General features: G+C 35.8%; 1 long non-coding RNA gene across 1 annotated transcript; it reads right to left on the bottom strand.

Moving 5' to 3' along the window:
* Positions 1-3,907: 3,907 nt before the first annotated feature.
* Positions 3,908-8,441, bottom strand: LOC121859213. The gene is made up of 4 exons (XR_006087619.1): positions 8,089-8,441; positions 6,950-7,048; positions 6,644-6,747; positions 3,908-4,148 (listed from the first exon to the last, which is right to left on the bottom strand). It is a non-coding gene; the product is annotated as an uncharacterized LOC121859213 (long non-coding RNA).
* Between the last annotated feature and the right edge of the window lie 22 nt (positions 8,442-8,463).

Genomic DNA, 8,463 nt, shown 5'->3' with positions numbered 1-8,463 from the left:
TTGAGTACCTCTCACTATCATGTCCTGTTGGTCTGAGACACACCTCAGAAGGGTGTTTGAGTACCTCTCACTATCATGTCCTGTTGGCCTGAGACACACCTGAGAAGAGTGTTTGAATACCTCTCACTATCATGTCCTGTTGGCCTGAGACCCACCTGAGAAGGGTGTTTGAGTACCTCTCACTATCATGTCCTGTTGGTCTGAGACACACCTCACAAGGGTATTTGAGTACCTCTCACTATCATGTCCTGTTGGCCTGAGACACAGCTGAGAAGGGTGTTTTGAGTACCTCTCACTATCATGTCCTGTTGGCCTGAGACACACCTGAGAAGGGTGTTTGAGTACCTTTCACTATCATGTCCTGTTGGCCTGAGACACACAAGAGAAGAGTGTTTGAGTACTTCTCACTATCATGTCCTGTTGGCCTGAGACACACCTGAGAAGGGTTTGAGTACCTCTCACTATCATGTCCTGTTGGCCTCAGACACACCTGAGAAGAGTGTTTGAATACCTCTCACTATCATGTCCTGTTGGCCTGAGACACACCTGAGAAGAGTGTTTGAATACCTCTCACTATCATGTCCTGTTGTACACATGTTCCACAATATTGGGGTTGTAATAAAGTATTCAGCAATAGTTTAAATACTTATATCTCATTCTGTAAGATATTTATGTTTGGGGAACATCATGGCCAAGTGTATACAGTTATACTGCCCTTTAATTGGTCAATTAATACTAGGGTTTACTTCTTAACTTAGGGTCGCTGCCACCAGACCACAGGACAGTATGTGTAGTTGTTCTTTGGGGAGCTGGAAAAGAAGTCTAGCAGTGAGAGTTTGGTCCAGCAGTGTCAGATTAGTCTAGCAGTGTGAGTTTAGTCTAGCAGTGTGAGTTTAGTCTAGCAGTGTAAGTTTGGCTAGCAGTGTGAGTTTAGTCTAGCACTGTAAGTTTAGTCTAGCAGTGTGAGTTTGGTCCAGCAGTGTCAGATTAGTCTACCAGTGTGAGTTTAGTCTAGCAGTGTAATTATTTTAGACATAATTAAAATACTGCACTCTGTGATAATACAAAAATAGTTGACCTTCCCAAGGAATTAAGGTCACAGCACCACACAAACATAACTGACCTTCTCCCATAAATGAAGGTCTCTTCTCCATACAAAATAACTGACCTTAATACTATCAGTACACACACTTAACATTATATACACAGACACTGGTATAATACAACATACAACAGTACCTTGAGTCCTCCCTTAATACTATCAGTACACACACTTAACATTATATACACAGACACTGGTATAATACAACATACAACAGTACCTTGAGTTCTCCCTTAATACTATCAGTACACACACTTAACATTATATACACAGACACTGGTATAATACAACATACAACAGTACCTTGAGTTCTCCCTTAATACTATCAGTACACACACTTAACATTATATACACAGACACTGGTATAATACAACATACAACAGTACCTTGAGTCCTCCCTTAATACTATCAGTACACACACTTAACATTATATACACAGACACTGGTATAATACAACATACAACAGTACCTTGAGTTCTCCCTTAATACTATCAGTACACACACTTAACATTATATACACAGACACTGGTGTAATACAACATACAACAGTACCTTGAGTCCTCCCTTAATACTATCAGTACACACACTTAACATTATATACACTGGTATAATACAACATACAACAGTACCTTGAGTTCTCCCTTAATACTATCAGTACACACTTAACATTATATACACAGACACTGGTATAATACAACATACAACAGTACCTTGAGTTCACCCTTAATACTATCAGTACACACACTTAACATTATATACACAGACACTGGTATAATACAACACACAACAGTACCTTGAGTTCTCCCTTAATACTATCATTACACACACTTAACATTATATACACAGACACTGGTATAATACAACATACAACAGTACCTTGAGTTCTCCCTTAATACTATCAGTATACACACTTAACATTATATACACAGACACTGGTATAATACAAAATACAAATTACCCCTTGAGAGTGTTTACTGTGACACTACCCAATAAAAAACTTAGATACTCCCTTAGTGCAGTGATTGTGAACGTTATGCAGCTGTAATAAGAGTCGCAAAAGATTATAGGGACCTGTACTAATGTATGTAGTACACAGTATTTAAATAAAATTCTATATTCATGTCCACAAAATTAATGCCATTCTTGTAGCAATCATTTTTTTAAATACCATTGTTGGATAAACACATGCCAGTACTATGAGGAAAAGTTGTATATAAGAACAGCAAATATCTAAATGCTCTATGTTAATTTAACCAAGTCTTCTGCTTAACATGATCAAAAAACAAATTTTAACCCAGAGTTTGGCATTTCAGCATTGGCTACTTTAAGAAAATGACTGCCCAAGGATGAATTGATATGTAACCAAGAAGAGTTACCTAACTAAGGCACAAGATGCTAACTGAACAATATATTAAACATGATATTATATACAGTTAAGAGGTGTTAAAGTTCATCTGCCCCATAACACCAGCTACTATATATGAACCCTAACCATTATTTACCAGACAATGGTACCATATATCTGTAAGTGATGAAAGAATATATTTAAAACATGAATCAAAACTACCAACCATTTTAGTCAAGATAAAATATCAAAATATCTCGTCAGAGTTGAGCAAAACTTATCAAATATTTACGTACAATTTCAACAGAGATTGAAGAGTTTCCGTGAGATAATGACAACACCTTGACTATAACAAATGGTCTACCACCACTGTACTACTTTACCAAGATGATTTACTACCTGCGTTAATGTACGTACTTGTGATAAAACTTACGTCGCGTGTAAATAAAGACAGACGTACACAGTTGACACAACTATTGATGCACAAATTATAGTAAATGAGAGTTCATCTCTGTTCAACACAACTTATCCAGTAAAGATGAAATTTTAAGCCCATAGACGATAAGTTTAACCTTTGTTCACTACTGTACTGTAAATAACATTATTAAAAAGGCTGATGAAACAAAATGGAGTATTATTATGAGTGATATTTAACCAACACCAAATGTCTACACTAAGGCCAAGGTAGAAGTAATTTACATCTTAAGAGCAGATAACTTGTGTTTAATATCTATAAAAGTGGCATTTGTCACTTGTCTTTATTTCTGCAACATTCATAGAGTTTGTTCAAGTGGTTTTATATTGATGTATATCACTGTATTCAAGTTTGTGTGTCACATTTACCTTCTGGTAAAGTCATTCAAACATTTCTTGAATTCTGTTTTTTTCATGCACAAGTTTATGAAGTTTGAGATTACGGCTGTGGGAGAAACATTTCCCACATTCCTCACATTCAAACTCCTTCAGACCACTGTGTCCAAGAATGTGTGTCTTGAGAGTGCTCTTGTGGGAGAAACATTTCCCACATTCCTCACATTCAAACTCCTTTATACCACTGTGTCCAAGAATGTGTGTCTTGAGAGTACTCTTGTGGGAGAAACATTTCCCACATTCCTCACATTCAAACTCCTTTATACCACTGTGTCCAAGAATGTGTGTCTTGAGAATACTCTTCCGGAAGAAACATTTCCCACATTCCTCACATTCAAACTCCTTCACACCATTGTGTACAAGAATGTGTGTCTTGAGAGTACTCTTCTGGGAGAAACATTTCCCACATTCCTCACATTCAAACTCCTTCACACCATTGTGTACAAGAATGTGTGTCTCGAGAGTACTTTTCTGGGAGAAACATTTCCCACATTCCTCACATTCAAACTCCTTCACACCATTGTGTACAAGAATGTGTGTCTTGAGATTACCCTTCTGGGAGAAACATTTCCCACATTCCTCACATTCAAACTTCTTCACACCATTGTGTACAAGAATGTGTGTCTCGAGAGTACTTTTCTGGGAGAAACATTTACCACATTCCTCACATTCAAACTCCTTCACACCATTGTGTACAAGTAAATGTTTCTGAAGAGTAGACTTGAAACCAAACTGTTTGCCACATTCCTCACAGGAGAACTTTTTATCTCTGCATGACATTGTGAACTTCTACTTAGTTACACTTGGTCTTGAGATGTGACATCACAATATCTGAAACAAAATATTTTGCCTTAGATAATATTCTTATAAAAGTACAGTTTATAAATGAAAACTACGAGTGACTAAATCAATTTGTGTAAAATAACAGTAAAAATAAAATAAAAAATATATAATAAAAAATGTTATATTAATGTACACCGCGAAGATGCCGGAAAACCAGCTTTTTGAAGTGAGACAGATTGTATGAGTATGGAAACACAGAAGAAGGCAGAGCATTCAACAGTGTGAGGAAAGAAGGATGTACTATAACGGGTTATTATAGTGTGACCCACACAGACAGTTTGGCTGTGTGAGTAAAGAAGGATGCACTATAACGGGTTATTATAGTGTGACCAACATCCACACAGACACAGTTTGGCTGTGTGAGTAAAGAAGGATGTACTATAACGGGTTATTATAGTGTGACCCACATCCACACAGACACAGTTTGGCTGTGTGAATAAAGAAGGATGTACTATAATGGGTTATTATAGTGTGCCCCACATCCACACAGACACAGTTTGGCTGTGTGAGTAAAGAAGGATGTACTATAATGGGTTATTACAGTGTAACCGATGTGCCTCCAACTCGGCCCATCAAATACCAACTCGGACCATCTCGGATAACCAACCTTTAACTCAAACATTCTAATGTCTGTTTATATCATCGACATAACATAAAACATTTATTACGTTTACCACAAGGGAGGGAGGAAGGCCCACAAATTAACATTTACTCACAAAATTAACAACAATAAACAAGACGGCCACCTTGGTTGATGTTGACTTGCTACACCTTGTCCGATTCTCTCTCTTATCTTTCAGTAGCTACAAGTTTTCATTATTAACACTATAATAAAAGTATTTTATTAATAAATATTACATAATACAAATAAATTATACTTTCATTATAATGTTTTATTATTGATTAAATTCCCGCTAATAGATATATATTAATATTAAACTAAACTTAAGACAATGGCTGGAGAACCGAATAGCTTGACAACATTTACAACTTTACTAAAATAAATTTAAACAATAGCATTTTGTGTTGAACTATTTTAAGTTTATTTATTAATATTTTATTAATATATAACACTACAGTATATAGATTCAGTTAACGAACGACTCCGTGGAACCAATTGTGTCGGTTAATGGAGGGACCATTGAAGATATTTTAGCGACCCTCCCTGGTGACAACCTTAACCTGACGTGGGTCAACACTCCATTATCCACCTATATGAACCTTTATTAATGTGGAACAAGTCCATTATAAGAACAATTCACTGAACAATACTCACGGCAGTAGGTATGACCTGTAATATTAGATCACTAACTTGAACTATCATCATTATTGTTGTTGAATGTTCCTAGAAGTACAATAATTATTTACCTATTATACAGTACAGCATTAATTTATGCCAAGATTGATGCCAAAAAAACTATATTTAAGTATAACTTAACCCAAATAAAATACCCCATTTGTTTGAAAGTTTCCTGGCTTTTCCATGCAGTCGATACCCCAATACAGTCAGTTCTGCTATAACGCGTTAGTTGCATTCTTGTTAAACATCGTGTTATAGAAAATTGCGAAATAGAAATAACAGGGCTTATGGAGAAAATAGGGTTAGGTGCAGATTACTCGAAATCGAAAAAAATTTAGTAGTTAGCCTAACACAAAGGATAGCACAGTCTAATTAAATGTTACCTTCATATCTAATAATGAAATCATACAGTAAATGTTACACTTTACCTTGAAAAAATCTGAATATAACTTGATGGGCGATAAGGGTGATTTTGAGGTTGATAACATCGAGCTTCTCTTCAAGTGTTATAGCCTTTCTTTTACGATCATCACCAGGAATGCGATCACCAGAACGCTTCTTGGAGATATTCTTCTTTACCATATTCACAGTTAATACCACAAAATTGGAGAAATAGTAAGCAAAAATCGCGTTAGAGCAAACAAGTGTTCGCGTAATACAAATATGGTTCTTTTATTCATAAATCGCGTTAGAGCCAATTCGAGTTGTCAAAACACTCGTTACAGCAGAACTCACTGTAGTCCATATTATTTTTAAAACGTATATGAAGGCCTTTTAAAATATACGGGCAAAGCCTAAGTAATCTACTTTAAATATCTAATTGTTTCAAAAAGTCATTAACACAATAACTAATTTGTGAACCTAGATATAAAATCAGGTAAAGTAGTACCCTGTACCTTTGTAGGATATTTAAACTATTTTTCTACCCCCAAGTGCTGAAGACAAAGGTATTAGGTCAGGCATATTTGACAAATATTTTTACGTGAAACTAACTTCATCCAGTAAAGATGGTCAACATATTTAAGACCATCCATAAAGGCTTTTAAAACTTACGGGCACAGCGTAATCTACTTAAAATATCTAATTATTTCAAAGGTCTTTAACACAATTACTTGAATTTTTAAACGGTGATCCCAGATCCTTAATAAAAACTAAAACCACAAAGATATACACTGTACTGTACCTTATGTTATAGCAGAGAGCTTCCAATGTGGCGCAGCAAGAGACCCGTTAACCAAAACAAACCTTCGTCGTGTGGCCCATATCTTACATGTTCACGTCACCGTCCTAGAATGAATAACATTTTGACAACTAATAATTTAAATACTCTGGGCAGTAATATTATATAATATGTATACAGTAGTGTACAGTATTATATTATACAGGAACTCATTAAATCTTCAAACATTTAAATACAATATTATGGTTAAATTAAGAAATTCCATAAAACTTTTTAAAGAGAATAATGAAACACTTTAGAAAATCTTACCTCGACGAATGACATGAGGAACTTAATTAACCACGATCAGCGAGGCAGCAATATGGTAGTTGTCTTAACACTACAGTAACAACCAATTGCAGCAGTAAACTGTAAACAAAATAACACTGTTACTCTTTTTGTAGAAACTCAGATAATTTTTTGTTCCAACATGTTGGAGACGAAACAACCTTGTAAAAGATTGCCAACACGGTTTTATGCCGGGGCGCTCGTGCTTAACACAATTGCTCAAGGTACTGGATATTTGGCCCCATATTCTGGAACAGGTGGTAATATCGACAATATTTACCTAGATTTTGCCAAGGCTTTCGACAGTGTACTCCAGGAAAGACTGAAAATCAAACTGGAAGGGTACAGAATTCGAGGAAATGTCCTAGCGTGGATAGAAGACTTTCTACATGACCGCAAGCAGTGTGTGGTGATTACTGGTACAAAATCGTCATCCGTACCCGTCACAAGCGGGGTACCACAGGGCAGTGTATTGGGCCCGCTGTTGTTTGTTTGTTTCATAATGACATGCCTGACGTTGTACACTCCTCCATACAAATGTTTGTCGATGACGCCAAGTTATTTCGGGAAATCAGGAACCAAGCAGACTGTGAAGAGCTGCACAAGGACCACAAGTTAACTCTGGTCAACAACTTTCTTAATACCACTTACTAGTCACTAATGGATAACACCTGGTAAATTCACAAGTTATATCCCACTGCCATAAGGGTTTACTAATCTATAAATGCCGACATTGTGAAGCGTCTTGCGATTTTTCCTTTCCCAGAGAATTAAAATACCATCGAAGACATGATTTGGTTAGGTTAGGTTTGAATACCACCAAATTGTTATTTTCCCCGAGAATTAAAACCTCACCATCGGACACACGATTTGGCTAGGTTAGGATCCCACCAAATACAGTGACAAAAATGTAAATTTCTTGTCAAAAAATAAACTGCAACTTTACAGTAAAGTTCCCAAAATGTCTCAAAAGCTAATATTTTACTACAAACTGTAATTTAACCACAAATAAAAAGTACCACATTCTTATAACCAAATTTTTTTACTTCAATTAAAGAAAAAAATCTTTCCCAAAATAAATATGACCCAAAATCCCACCTTGGTTAATATATAGGACTAACCCGCCATAGTGCCGATGCTGCTGTATCATCTCACGTCCAGAAAATGTCTCAAATATCACCGTATAGTAAGTTTTTTCTGTTTAATATACCGGGGAAGTTAGGTTAGGTAGGTTTGTTTGGTTAGGTCTGTCCTTCATAACCACAAATGTTAAGTAGCGTTTATTTAAAAAACATCCATTTACTAACATTACCACAAACAGTGACCACTATAATATAACAAAAGTAACTTGACAAAATTATCATAAAATTATCCTAAAAGTAATAAACTACAGAAAAGTAACAATTCCCAAATGTAAAGTGAAGTAAACTCCACAAGTAACAAAACTTTTCAAACGTAGAAGTAACAAACTCCACAATTAACAAAACTTATCAAAC

The sequence above is a fragment of the Homarus americanus genome, unplaced genomic scaffold (genome assembly GCF_018991925.1).
Source record: "Homarus americanus isolate GMGI-L3 unplaced genomic scaffold, GMGI_Hamer_2.0 scaffold27002, whole genome shotgun sequence".
NCBI classification, from domain to species: Eukaryota; Metazoa; Arthropoda; class Malacostraca; order Decapoda; family Nephropidae; genus Homarus; species Homarus americanus.
The sequence above is the reverse complement of the archived record's forward strand: the minus strand, read 5'-3'. Positions and strand labels throughout refer to the sequence as shown.